Source organism: Camelus bactrianus, chromosome 25 (assembly GCF_048773025.1).
Source record: "Camelus bactrianus isolate YW-2024 breed Bactrian camel chromosome 25, ASM4877302v1, whole genome shotgun sequence".
In the NCBI taxonomy this organism is placed as follows: Eukaryota; Metazoa; Chordata; class Mammalia; order Artiodactyla; family Camelidae; genus Camelus; species Camelus bactrianus.
Window position 1 is genome coordinate 11,566,648 of NC_133563.1, and position 14,930 is coordinate 11,581,577.

The 14,930-nt window shown below is 43.1% G+C and overlaps 1 long non-coding RNA gene across 1 annotated transcript; it reads right to left on the bottom strand.

Moving 5' to 3' along the window:
• Positions 1 to 563: 563 nt before the first annotated feature.
• LOC141575006 (uncharacterized) lies at positions 564 to 14,110 on the bottom strand. Its single transcript, XR_012502212.1, has 7 exons — positions 10,031 to 14,110; positions 9,597 to 9,761; positions 8,877 to 8,924; positions 8,514 to 8,739; positions 7,851 to 8,100; positions 3,676 to 3,716; positions 564 to 2,862 (listed from the first exon to the last, which is right to left on the bottom strand). It is a non-coding gene; the product is annotated as an uncharacterized LOC141575006 (long non-coding RNA).
• Positions 14,111 to 14,930: the final 820 nt, after the last annotated feature.

Consider the following 14,930-nt stretch of genomic DNA (forward strand, 5'->3'; position numbering starts at 1 on the left):
ACAGACATATGGCTCAATGGAGCAGAACAGAGAGCCCAGGAGTAAATCCACAGACCTATGGTCAATTAATCTTCCACAAAGGAGGCAAGAATAAACAATGGAGAAAAGACAGTCTCTTCAGCAAGTGGTGCTGGGAAAACTGGATAGCAGCATGTAAATCAATTAAGTTAGAACACTCCCTCACACCATACACAAAAATAAACTCAAAATGGCTTAAAGACTTAAATATAAGACAAGACACAATAAATCTCCTAGAAGAAAACATAGGCAAAACATTCTTTGACATAAATTTCAGCAATGTTCTAGCACAGTCTACCCAGGCAATAGAAACAAGAGCGAAAATAAACAAATGGAACCTAATTAAACTTATAAGCTTTTACACAGCAAAGGGAACCATAAGCAAAACAAAATGACAACCTACAGAATGGGAGAAAATAATTTTGAAATTAGACGACTGACAAAGGCTTAATTTCCAGAGTATATAAACAGCTCATATAACTTAATAACAAAACAAACAACCTAATCCAAAAATGGGCAGAAGACCTAAACAAGCAATTCTCCAATGAAGACATACAAATGGCCAATAGGCACATGAAAAAACGCTCAGTATCACTAACTATCAAAGAAATGCAAATCAAAACTATAATGAGGTATCACCTCACACCAGTCAGAGTGGCCATTATTCAAAAGTCCATGAATGATAAATGCTGGAGAGGGTGAGGAGAAAAGGGACCCCTCCTACACTGCTGGTGGGAATGCAGTTTGATACAGCCATTATGAAAAACAGTATGGAGATTCCTCAAAAAACCAAAAATAGACTTACCAAATGATCCAGCAATCCCACTTCTGGGTATATATCCAGAGGGAACTCTAATTTGAAAAGATAACATGTACCCCAATGTTCATAGCAGCACTATATACAATAGCCAAGACATGGAAGCAACCTAAATGTCCATCGACAGATGACTGGATAAAGAAGCCGTGGTATATTTATACAATGGAATACTACTCAGCCACAAAAAGAATAAAATAATGCCATTTGCAGTAACATGGATGGACCTAGAGATCATCATTCTAAGTGAAGTAAGCCAGAAAGAGAAAGACAAATACCATATAATATCACTTGTATATGGAATCTAAAAAAAAAAAAAGACTAATGAACTCATCTACAAAATAGAAACAGACTTACAGACATAGTAAACAATCCTATGGTTACCAGGGAAAGGGGATGGGGAGGGGTAAATTTGGGAGCCTGAGATTTGCAAATGTTAGCCACTATATATATATATAAACAGATTTTTTAAAGAAGTTTCTTCTGTATAGCACAGGGAACTATGTTCAGCATCTTGTAATAACCTTCAATGAAAAAGAATATGAAAATGAATATATATATACATACGTACATGCACGACTGGGACATTGTGCTGTACACCAGAAACTGACACACTGTAACTGACTGTACTTCAACTGAAAAAATAGTAATAATTTAAAAAGCACCCTTCAAGAGAGGAAAGCTTTTTTCCTACGCATCCTCTCACGCCTGGGAGGCAAGGAAGGTGTCTGATTTTTCCACCTTTCTGCTCCCACAGGCTGGGTGTAGGGTCCTCTTTAGCAGAGAATGAGGCAGAACAGCCTGGTCTACCCAGATCTTTATTCTCCCCACCTATGCCACAGTCATCCTCCTCCTTGTCCCAGTGCCTCCATGTCCCAGGAAGTGTGTCAGGCAAATACAGGGGACTCTGACTTAGGATGTGGACTTGGGTCTATTTTTTTGTCTTCAGCATCTTTTCTTCATCCCCTGCAGGGCTGACTTGAAGGCTCAGTATCTTAAGGGCCAGCTGTGTCACTCGTGCTGCTGTTTGGTGACTGACACTAGAGCTGGCTCTGAGAGGAGAGGTCAGACTCAGCCTTGTGCTGAGACGCCCCAGGGTGTTTTGTATCTTCTGCAGGGTGAGCACGGTGTGTATTCACAGCGCTAATGCCCTGTGACAGATGGATTCCTGCGCGCGCCTCATGCTCGGCTGCTCACTCCCACAGAGACGAGAGTCAGCGGGGAAGTTGCTCCCAGAAAATTTATTTCCACGGATTTGAAGAGCTACGGGGCCCTGGGAGCATTTGATGATTGAGGGAGATCAACATCGTGTTCTCAGCTTTCCAGTGCCCTCCCAGACAACCTAAGCTACTATGTGAGAGCAGAGAAAATTGGTTCCAAGAGAGACAATGCTCAGGGTCAGATGAACCCGGCGGCCCCTCCCTCCTCTTTTCCATCTCTGCAAGTCCAGCACAATGTCGCCTCTAGGAAACATCCCTGACCATTACTAACTATGAAGACTTCTCTATTCTCCCAGTTCCGATGCTACCTGCTATTTCAATTCTATTCAACTAACATTCACCAATCTACTTTGTTCCAGGCAAATGAAAATGACAATGACACTATCCTACCCTCTTGGGGACTTGGAGGGGGGGACTTGGAGGAGAGACTGGAATTCACTAGAGCACTCCCAGTGTATTAATATATACTGCCTTACAATGTTTATTATACCTCATTTGCCTATGTGTATCTTTATATTATCTATAGATAGCTATTGATACTGGCATATAACTGAGTTTTCCATAAAACTGTAAGCATTTGAGCATAGAGCATTTTCATAAAACTGTAAGCATTTTGAGCATATAGATATTGATACTGATATATAATTGGCTTTTCCATAAAACTATAAGCAATTTGAGCATAAAACTATAAACTGTACCTTGTTCGATCAGTCCCAGGGTTCAGGGTATAAAAGCAAATGTATAAAAATTCCTTTTGAAATTGAAAGGAAATGAACTTGAGGTAGTAGAGTCCTATGGTCAGAGCATCCCCTGGAAGAAAAAGAGCAAGTTATTCATGTTTATTACAAATAAGCACTCATGACTGGTTTCACTTGCACTTTTTCCACTTAAAAATAACCCCACGACTTTTGCAGCTAGAACAGAACAGAATCCTACTGCTGATCTCAGGAATACACTGTAGGCTGATCATTTCCAGGCTTATCTTTTCAAGGCAGCCAAACAGGCCAGTAAGGAGCAATGAGGGATATTCATAAAGGGGGAAAAAATCAAGTTGGATCCTTATCTCTTACACACAAAAAAGTTCCAGATGGATTAAAGATCAAGATGTACAAAGAAAACCTAATTAGAATATCTCTTTGTAATCTTGAAATACAAGGGCCTTCCTAAAGAAGATGAAACAAAACTAAAAAAACAAAAACAAAAACAAAAACAAAACCCAGGAGGCATAAAGAAAAAGATTGACAGATTTGAGCTTACAAAATTTAAAACTTCTCCAGTAAAGAAAGAAAAAGTTATTTTTAAGCCACCAAGTTGGAGAATATTATTGATATAGATGGAGATTAGTTAAGAAAGGTGAATTGTTTTAAAAGGTAATCTAAAAGAAAAAAAAAAGGATTTAAAAAATGGCATAAACAGAAAATTTACAGAAGAATACAAACAGCCAATAAGGGATATGTTTACTTTTGTCTCTTAAGATAAATCTGTTTTTATTGCTGTTGTCTGTTTTTGTCTCCATCGTAGCAAAAGTCATTTTATAATATGATTTCGCAAAATATGGCACCATCCTCTGATTAAAATCTTTTAGAAAGAAGTAAAGAATTTTATCCTTTGAAGATATTTTACCTCTTTGCAGTCATCTAGAATCCAGGTTTCCTCTTTATGACCTAGAATCGAGAGGGAAAGTTCACCAAGGCTGCAGCTTTGAGAAGTCATCGGTGGAAGATAGAAGTCACAGATCCTCATCACCATGGCAGAGCCTCCCAGTCATTTTCAACAGGAAGCCTCTTTGATGGTCACAGGGATCCAGCATTCTCAACAGTGATGAGCTCAATGTGTGTTCTTTGGTGGCTCAGAGTAAACAGTTCATTTCAGCATCAATGATGGTTCAGACCTGTCTCACTCAAAGGCAAGCTGACTTCAGATCACACATAAAGATACGATGACAATGTGTCCCCAGGTATTAGACACCTAAACACACTCACGTGCCCTGCTAGCAGCTTTCTCCTACCCTGACCCCGTATCAGGGACAGTCACTTTTATAGCCGTGTGCTGTCTTGGTCACCAGGCACACAGATCCAAGGAAGAATTAAGAGACATACATTTATATATCTATGAAAAGGGCTGTTAGGAGAGCTGGGAAGAGAGATTGGGAGAACTGGAGAGTGAGGCTGAGAGGAACAAGAACAATGGTAACTCAGATAACTAGCTATAAAGGTCAAAGTGCACCTTCTCTCAAGTGTGATTGCAAAGAAAGCAAAGAAGTGGATTAAGGCATGTTGGGGATGCTTGTCAGTCACGTGCCTGAGATCGCCAACATCAGCTTTTTGTTAACTCCCTGCCAGGGTTCAAGTGCTGCCAAAGTCAAGAGCACAGGGAAGCTGCCCTCTCAGCCTTTCTCTTTCCTCCCTTGGGTGGAAACCGGAGCATCCAAACATTATTGCTGGCGTGTTTGGAATTCTTAAAGCTTTCTCTTCTTATTTACCTTAACAAGGTGTCCAATGCCAAAACAGGTCTCCCACTCATGCTCCTACCTCATTAGTGTAAATATATCGGACAAATCATTTTCTCTCTTATCTTGCTGTTGCTGCCCTAGTAGGAGTAATCCTCACCCTTCTTTCCTTCTCCTCCCATACCCTTGTCAGCTTGACATTAGTAACTGCTCGATTGTGTATATTCATAAACATGCATATGATACACATTATTTAAATATGTGCAGATAGTATGATTACATATTTTAGGGGATGTTTTGTAACAAATATAAAACATATACATTATGTATGGTACAGAGAGCACTGTGCTGGGGGCTAGGGCCAACACAGCTGCAGGAATCCAGGAAGGAAGTCAGCACAGCACAGAAGCAAAGAAAATCTGGAGCCACTGTGTGCATCTCCCTGGGCTAGAACATCAGTGCCCAGAGGGATGGGCTCAACGTGGGGAGGCCAATCCGAGGCCACCACAAGTATTTCTAGGTTTTAAAAAGAGTTACACCCACAGAGGAAGGGGAAATTTAGAAAAACAAAAACCATCACAGCACCCAGAGACAGACAACAGGGACAACTGTCTGTCTGGGACTTGGATAAGTAACCCTCCCTCCCAACCCAAGTATTTTCTTTTAGGGTGACTCTTGTCTGCAGTTTCCCCCATTTGGCATAAGCAAACACTAGTTACACCCTTAACCTTAAAAGCCTCAATTTCCACTGATAGAGTTGCAGCAAGTATGCATTTACAAAGAAAAACAAATTCACACACAAAACAGAAAATGAAACAGTATTTCATGAATAAGAGTCAGGATGAAATATGAAAACACCAGAACTACAAAGACTTCAGATGCTAGGATTATCAAATACAGAATACAACATGTTTAAAGAAACATGGGAATTAAAAACACTAGGAAGGAGCAGCAGACTATCAAGGCTGAAAAACACCCAACGTAACTTGTAGAAACAAAGTTTATAAATGAAACGTAAAATACTAATCAGTGGGTTAAACAGAAGTTTGGACACAGCTGAAGAGAGGATTGGTGAAGAAGGTAGGTCTCAATAAATTACATGGAAGGACAGGGATCAAAAGAGATGGAAAATAGGAAAGAATGGTTAAGAAACATTTAAGACACACTAAAAAATGTCAAAATACATCTAATGAGAGTTACAGAGGAAGAGGACAAATTGGTGAGAAGCAGAGTTTTAAAATAAATGAGAACGTACCCTACTAATGTAAACCATTAATAACAGGGGAAATTGGGTGTGGTGTGTATGTACTACCTTCTACCTTTACACTATCTTTGTGCTTCTGTAAACCTAAAATTGTTTTAAAATGAAAAGTTTATTAGCACATTTCCTCCCCCGCAGAGACAGAAAGTTTTCCAAATATTGCGAAAGATACAAACCCTCAGATTCAGGAAGTCATATGACTTCCAAGCAGAATAACTAAAAAGTAAAACAAAAGAAGGTACTTAGACACATTATAGCAAAAGTGCAGAAATCAGAGGCAAAGACATTTTTAAGACAGCCAGTGAGAAAGGAAAGATAACCACAAACAAGTGATAATTAGACTGACAGCTGACATAGCAGTAACAATGGAAGTGAGAAAATAGTTAAGAATGTATCTCCAAGATGCTGAGATAAGATAGCTGTCAAGCTAGATACCCTTAGCAGAACTACTTCTCAAGATCAAAGGCAAAAATACATTTTCAGATGAACACTGAGGAACTTGACCACCAAACTCTTACTGATGGAAATTCTAAATGCTGTACTATAAAGGAGGAAAGGAAAAAAAAAAAAAAAAAAGATTCCAGAAGATTGGTTTGAAATACAAGAAAGAAGGGTAAGTACATTTTTTTAAAAAATTCTAAATTTGGAAAAATCTAACATTGACATTATAAAAAAAAATTATCTAAATTATGAGGTCAAAAAACTGAGCTAATGCTCCCTCTTAAAACTGCAGGGGAATCCTTCCTTGCACTTCCCAGCTTCTGGTAGTTTCCTGGCAATCTTTGGCATTCCTGGTCTGTGGATCCATCCCGCCAACCCTCCGTGTTCACATCATCTGTGTGTCCCTCTGTGTACCCATTTCCCCTTTATAAGGACATTAGTCACACCGTAATAACTTCGTTTTTATTTGATTACCTGTGTAAAGACTCTGTGTCCAAAGAGGGTCACATTCTAGGGTATCAGAGGAAAGGGTTTCAGCATATTTGGGGGCGGGGAAGGGGAGCCCAATTCAACCTGTAACACAATCCCAATTCTTTTTTTTTTTCCCCAAATGGAGGTCCTAAAGGGACTGAACCCAGGACCTCATGCATGCTAAGCACACGATCTGCCTCTGAGCTACACCCTCTCCCCAACAATCCCAGTTCTAGCAGGTGATTTTAAACTCCAGGCCTCACCCTTGGTTCTAATTGCTACTGCATCTTTCTTTCCACCTCCCATCCTTTCAAACCTCCAAAGCCAGTGGTGCCCATGGTTCCATGCTCCTACACTGCTTATTATGAGCTGAACTGTGTCCTCCTCAAATTCATTTGTTGAGCCCTATCCCTCAGTACTTCTGAATTATCACTGTATTTGAAGACAGAGCCTTTAAAGAGGTGATTAAGTTAAAATGAGGCCAATGGGATGGGCTAAAACCCAATATGCCTGATGTCCTTACAAAACGAGGAAACTTGGACCTACAGAGAAGCACCAGTGATGTGCACACACAGTGAGAAGCTGGCCATCTGCAAGCCAAGGAGGGAGACCTCAGAAGAAACCAAACCTGATGGCACCTTGATCTTGGACTTCGAACCCCAGAACTGTAAGAAGTAAATTTCTGTTGTCCAAGCCACGGAGCCTGTGGCATTTTGTTGTGCAGCCTGAGCAGACCAAGCCCCCTTGCAAGGCCCCTCCCAGCTGCATCTGGCAGTGCTGCTGAGCTCTGTCCCCAGACCTCACTCCCTCTGTCCCTCTGTGGGCTCATTGTTGATTTTCGTCTCTGAAAGTCAGGGTGTGAAGCCGTGTAGCCATCTTCTCAGCTTAGGTACATAGGCACGGCCATCCACAGAGTGTTATGCTCCCAGCACTGCCTGGTGTGGCCTTTGATGCCACAGCGCCCACGGCTGTGATGAGGGATGCTGGGAACAGAAGGAAGGATGGATTCCAGACACTGGTTTGAGACTGGTCACGGGCGCAGAGAACACAAAAGAGGATCATGGGAGTATCAGGCCAGTCAAGGAAGGAAAAGCTTGACTGAGAAGCTCAGCTGAGACCTGAAACTCTTGTTTATCTCTGTAGGTCCAGCAGCGGAGAAAGGAAGAAGCTCCTAACCTGTCCTAGTTGTGGTCGGACTTTGGATTTTTCCCTTCTTGGATTTCTCCTGGAAATAGCTTCCTTTACTTGCTGGATATCCAGATGTCCCCCTACCCCATGGGGCTTTCCTTCCTCTTCTGGTTCTCCACTGGTTGCCCAGCCTCTCCGACCTCACAGGAGTTAAGGCAGCAAAAAGCCTTGAGGGTTGAACAACTCACTGGACACGGCAGTGGTCAAGGCTGACGTCCAGAGTTTACATTTCTGTGCTCTGGAGACAAACAAACAAGAAAACCATCAGGGAGTAACGTGCTGAGAATTAAGATGGAGAGATGAGATCGCCATTGATCAGAGACAGCTTTGGATTGGGTGGCCTTTGGTGCCGCTCTTGGGATCAGGGAGCAACGGACAATTTATGATTGACAACACTATTAATCAGCTGTGAAAGCACCAGAGTTCTTCCATCTCGGCTCTCAGTGACAAAGGAGTAAATAAGTTTGCTTATCTATAGCAGACAGAGGGTGTAACCACACCTGGTTAGAAAATGAATAAAAAGTGCTCCCAGATCTCATTTCCTTTAAAGAGGATTTGTAGCCTTCTTATCAAGCCTTTGATAAGGAAAAGGGATGTTTTGAAAGGTTGTTACCTAGGAACACAAAACCAGAAGGTACCTATTTCACCTACCATGGGACCTTCTTGAATTCCCAGCCGTGCAGGGACATGCGAAAGTGACCTGGGATCCCGAAGCCAGGCCCTGTCCCTTAGGCCCCAGCACCAAGTCCAGGGAAGCCCTTTCAGACCGGGTACACCTTTGCCAAGGGACCAAGGGCAAGCGGTGCAGCAGTCCTGGTCTCGGAGGTGTGCCTGGGGGCTCTGTGGCAGCACCTGTGGGAGGGGTGCAGGGAGGGGGCTGGGGGCGAGATGGGGAGCAGAGGCGGTGTCGGGAGCAGTGAGAGCCTCACGGCCTCCCCACACACCCCCCAAAAGTGGCAGGAGAGACGGTTCGGCTCTCATCCTTGATGCTGATTCCAGGGCCAACACACTGACCTTCGGCTCAGGAAGTGACTTCTCAGCCAGCTGCTGCTTTGAAGGGACCTGTCAGGATTTGAAACGCAGCAGCAGTTCTTATAACATCCAGCCATAAATCTACATTTTTTTTAACTGAAGCAAAATAGTGAGATAACTTGACATTTTACATGCTTAAATTTAGAACAGATCACAGAAATTGAATATCCACATCATAAGCTGCTTCATTTAAGCACAACACACATACCCAGGCTCAGTTTCATGTGATGTGAATCTCCAGAGTGCTTCCTCTTTTGCCAACAATTTTAAATCTTAAGGTGGCTAGTGAATTTCAGCCTGAGAATGAGGCCTCCTGATGTCCAGGCCTGGCCCTCACTTGGCTGAGCAAAGGTGCCCCTCTGGGCCTCAGCCTCTGAGATCTCACAGTATGGTGTGCACGCACTGTGGTATACAATGCCCAGCTCTTATGCTCAAATCCCGGATGACCACAGACAGTATTTGGGATGATGTGAGTAGGGAGACCTATGAGATTACCTTATGAATCTATGCCTAGTAATAGCTATTAATACTAGATGCCACTCACCGAGTACTTCCTACGTGCTGGGTACTGTTGGAAGCATGCTTTGTTTGTCTTAATTCTCCTAATTCTCTTTACAACCATTTTACCAATGAGGAAACCCAGAGAGGTTAAGTAACTTGCCCAAGCTCACACAGCTCTAAGTGGGGAGCCAGGATACAAACCTAGGCATCGCAGTGCAGCCCTTGCCTTCCAGCCTTTGGGTATCAGCCCTGAGATCTCCAAACCATCACTGACACAGAGGGATGAGAATCGGAGGGAGCAAGAGAGTGACGTGGACCCAAAGATGGTTTTTCATGGGGGTGGTTGTCTCTGGGCCTGTCCCAGAGCTGGGGAGAGAGAAGAGATGTGTCTGGAGGCAGGAGGGATGGATATTCAATTTAATGGTTGATTCAATTAAAAAAAAAAAAAATCATTGCCCTATGACCACAAGCAAGGTGCAGTGTTTTAAAAAGTTACCTTTTGAGAAAATTGCTATAGACCTTAGAAAAAATGAATCTAATAGAAGAAAAAAAGAAAGGCAAAGGGAGCCAGTGATTTGAGTGTGAATATTCAGGTTTAAAACATTTTCTCCCTTTCAGTGCAACCTCTTACTCACCTTGGTGGAAAGTTCTGTTACTTCAGGTTTGTCTCAACTCTCGCTCCAAAGGCTGGCTGGGCTTCCCAGGCAGGGCCATCTGTGCCAGCAAGAGGTTTCTTCCAAAGACCTGATTCGGGTTTTCTAGGAGCTATACCTGACAGGAACGTCTTCACTTCTGCTTGCTGTCTCCCTTCCCACTAAACAAGCGCTTGCCTGTTACTCTACAGGCAGGACAGTGGGAGGAGGGTTATTGGGTTATTGGATAAACCATTTCTTGTCCATAGAACACAGCTGCAGAACTCAGGAAGCTCAGAGATTCAGCCAGAAATGTTTTGCTGGCTTTGCCTGAGGACAGCACATCCAGACCAAAGTGAAATATTTAGTCAAAGTCAGTGGGTCTATTCTTTCAAACCATTTGTTTTCTCTACTCAAAAATTGGTAGAATGGACTCACCTTGCTTTTGGTGGGTTTTCTTGTGGGTATTTGTTTGGGCTGACTGCATTTATACACATTCTTGTCAGTAGTTTCAACCCTTCTGTCACCTAATTTAGGTCCAATTGATAAATACATACAAGGCAGGTGCCGTGAGATGAGGAAAGGGGAGAGGGTGGGTTTCAAAGAAAATTATGAGAGCCCCTGACTCCAGAGACTTCCATTCAAATGAAGTCACCATTTAACGTTTAAATAGATCCATTTAAATAAATGCATAAAGTACAAGAAGGTCATCCCTGTTGTTGGAGCTGGATAATTAAATAAGACTGAATTAGAGATATGATTACTGATAATAACATTAAATGACACCATTTATTGAGCATCTATCATGTGCTTGGTCAACATTACCATGTGGGAGATACTATCTCCATTTGGTCTTTTTTAAAAAAATTAATTTTTTTTAAATGGAGGTACTGGGGATTGAACCCAGGACCTCGTGCATGCTAAGCATGTGCTCTACCACTGAGCTATTACCCTCCCCCACTATCTCCATTTGGATGACAAGCACCAAAGTCAAAGTCATAGAGCGAGTGGTGGCAGAGCTGCACGTCTGAGCCCAGAATCTGTGCTCATGTGGCCCCAGGTGAAGAAAGGCACGATTGGTGACATGACTTACCCACACACGGGTGCAAACCTGCTAATGGCAAAATAAAAGGAGCTGCTCCGAGGACCTGGGCTTGAGCCCTTTCTGCAATTTCCTAACTTAAGACTTTAGGAACATTATGTAATAATTCTTTGCACCTATGTTTGCTCATTTCTTCCCATTTTCATGTTACCAACCAACTCATGTGAGTGTTGGATGGTAAAATATATGTAGAAGGTCTTCACTAGCTCTTCCTAGTTGGTATAAATACCACACAAACAAATGATGTCTATTTCAACTGCTAGTAAAGCAAGACCTATTATAACTACTTGCGAGTTGAGAAATAATGCTTCTAGGAGGTGGCAGAAAATAGCATCAGATTTAACCTTTGCATCCTGCAAACAAAATCTGCATCTTGTTTCCCGGACTGGTGGCCCCTTGGGTCCTCCTATGCCCTGTCCTGGCAGGAAGAGTGAGCCCATGAACCCCTAGCAGAAGTCACTTCACTAAGCCCCAGGAATGAAGCTGCTATTTCTAAGTGGAGCAAAGCTCTGTGTTCCCCCAGCATTTCCTCCCTTAAATCACAGGGAACAGCAGTGAGATTTACCTGACCCATAGAACAAAGCTCACCTGTGTGTGCAGGGAAATCCACGGATAAATCATTTTGCCTGCCTGCCTCTCTGCACCAGCAACAGCCCCAGACCACAGCAGGACAATTCATAAAACGAGTTGCTGGTGCCTCAGAGCCAGCGTGGCTGCCAGTGACCCCCAACATCCTCAGCCCCACTTCCCAGGCCAGCAAGGGCCCCTGAGGGCAGGGCTGGCCTGACCACCTGTGTCCAGTCCTCTCCTCTTAATTGGCCCACAGCTGTAGCTGAGCCCCAGGGCCTGTGATGGTGTTTCATCTCGTAAAACAGATACCTTGTCAAAGAATTCCAAAGAAATCTCTCAGCTGTCTTTCCGAAGAGTTATATTAAGCACCTCTGTGCCCCAAGCCATGCAAATCATAGCCCGGCAGTCCTGATTAATGTTCCAGGGGTAAAAGCCGTGATTGTGCGTTGAGTACTTCCTCTGCACCTGGCTCTGTGCTCAGGGCTTTTCCAACCACTTCTCCTGTACTCCCAGGTAACCAGCAGCAAAGGCTTGATCCTTATCCCACAGGTAAAAAAAAAAAAAAAAAAAAAAATTCAGGCTCAAAGAGGTAAAGCGCAGGCCAATGGGACAGAGCTGGGATTCAAACCCAGGCCTACTCTTCCTGTTAATGAATGCAAGTTTGTGTGCCCAAAGCACAGTGAGGCCAAACACACAGAAACATCTGATTTTGGAGCAGAGAAAGGTTACTGCAGAGCTAAGCAAGGAGAAGGGGTGGCTTATGTCCCCCCAAACCTCTGAACTCCCCGGAGGGTTAGACTAAGGCTTTTTAAAGGCCAGCTGAGGGAGGGTATGTGATCAGCTGTGCACATTTCTGATTGGTTGACGGTGGTAATTCATTAGGCACCAGAAGGTCAAGGGGCTGCACACTCACAATCATCAAATAGTTAACTGCTTCCATTTGGTGGCGGTTTTTAGCATCTGAAAAATTCAGGAAACATGCACAAGACCCTACTATCTGGGTACCTCAGAGAGGAGCTACAGCAGAGGGTATGGGGGAAGGCCCTCTGCTGGGAAGGCCCATAGGGTCCTGCTCAGTTACAATTCCCCTCCTTTTCTTTGATACTCCTCAATCTTGAGGAGAACGGGTGTTGGACAAGATGGGGAATACTCTGAACAGAGAGGTTAACCATAAACTCAGAAGAACTTGGTTTCTAACTCCAATCCTGTTTCATCCTTCCCAAATCTTTCAGAGAATGGGGTGAGGACCATTCTGGCTACTTCCTGCTGAAATGGGGCATGGTCCTATCTCGATTTGGGGAATGGACACTGAGTTGGAATTATTTATGAGTTCCAAGTCCTGGATCCAAGTCTTGTCTGATTAAGATCTCATTCCTTGAGGGTCAGGAGAATAAGCCTGAAGACCAGCCTGGACCTGGCACTTCAGTGGAGACTGACAGCCAGGTAGCCAGTTATCTACTTTTATCTCAGTAGGTTTTAACCTCTGATGTGGTATTAACATAGATAAAACAAGAGCTATTGGCCACTACACATCACCTTTTTTCTGTTAACATCTGATCTAAAGCAATTTTATTGTCTAAAAATTTAATAGTTATAAAGAGGAGACCTTGAGGTCATAAGGTTGCAGCTGCCAGTTGCCAGCAGACACTGCTTTGAGAATGGTTGGTGGCATCCTGAGTCTGACACAGTTCAGAAAATTCAGGTTCTCAACAATACAGGAACATGTCTGAAATCACATCCACAATGGCCACCCAATTTTACCTTGGATGTCTGAACCACAGCTACTCCATTTAGACTTTCAAATGCATTCCCTTCTTCGAAGCCCAAGCAGATGTACAATGCATGTCCAAAAGGCCATAAGCAGGCTGCTTTGGTCAGTCAAGTTTAAGTTAAACCATGTATAATCCAGAATGACTTCCCCATGCCTCAATATGTGCAGATTGTCTCATTTTTTCCCCCTTTTGATTGCAAATCTTTCAATAGAAAGCACTGATGATCAAAATATCCATTCCCCAGTGCTGGGGTGGTGGCCTCTGCCCCAGGTTCAAATCATGTCCATCAGTGCTAGGCCTCCTTTATACTTGCCTATCCATGTTGGGGGTTGGGGTGGAAAATGAATCAGACACTGTGAACAGGCTCAGAGGTATGTGAAGGGGGAACACTTTATAGGCCATACATTGTATCACTTATACCCAATTGTTACACAAGCACTGAACATGTGCTTTCAGCAACAGACTTAAAGCAAGCAGTGTTATACATCATGAGTAGTTACACTCTGTGACAACTCCGTTAGAGAATTCTCTTTATATCCTAAACATAGGGGCAACAGTGTGGTTGGAAGTAAAATAATAACTTTCAATACTGATAGGGAGACAAACATTTGGTAAACAGTTCAATTTAAAAAACATAGATTAGCAGCTGCTGGGGCCCTAACCCCCACTCAAAGCTGGTCCCCCATCGCTCCCACCCCTCTGTGGGCCCCAAGAAGCCTTGGATGCCCGCTGGGCTGGCTGGTAGAGGCAGCAGAGTGGGGGGCTCCGGGCCAGTGAGGAAAACCTGACAAACTGCAGACTGGGTGGGTAAGCAAAGTTTGGAGAAAAGGAATTTTCTGTTAGTGAGGAAAAGACTTGTACAAGGCAACACTCGTTTTCTGACTTAAAAAGAGTGTGTCCACCATAGGAGAAGGTTTTCTGACATCACTGCAAAAGAGCTGGGGTTGGTGGAGGTGCCACTTTTGAGGTTCCTTTGACGGTTTTTCCTTAATCTCCCTCCAGACTCACTTTTCTTTTTTCCTTCACCAATATCGGGCTTTCATATTAGCGACTAGTAATGCTTTATGTGCACCTCATCTTTTGTTTTTACTGTTTTGTCTTATAATGCCTGAATCTAAAAGTTATTATTTCAGGTTTGAAAAAGAGAAGACAGAGTCACAAAGCCTGGGTAACTTGCCAAGGTCGTTCAGTTAGTAACAAAAAGCATCAAGACTGCCAAAGTTTCTTGGTTCCAATTTCCCATTGCAGCCTTTACCTGGCTCCCGGTCAAAAAGGGTGTCAATTGCAGAACTAGAGTAAATAAAGAATGTCTAACAGAAATTTCTGGTTTTCAACCAGGGTTTGTTGTTGTTTTTTTTTTTAATGTAGTACCCAATTTTCTGATTTAATTTCAAAATGAATCATAAGCCAGTTGAGGTAGGAATAAGGTCATAGTCATCTTTATCCCAAGTTGGCAAAA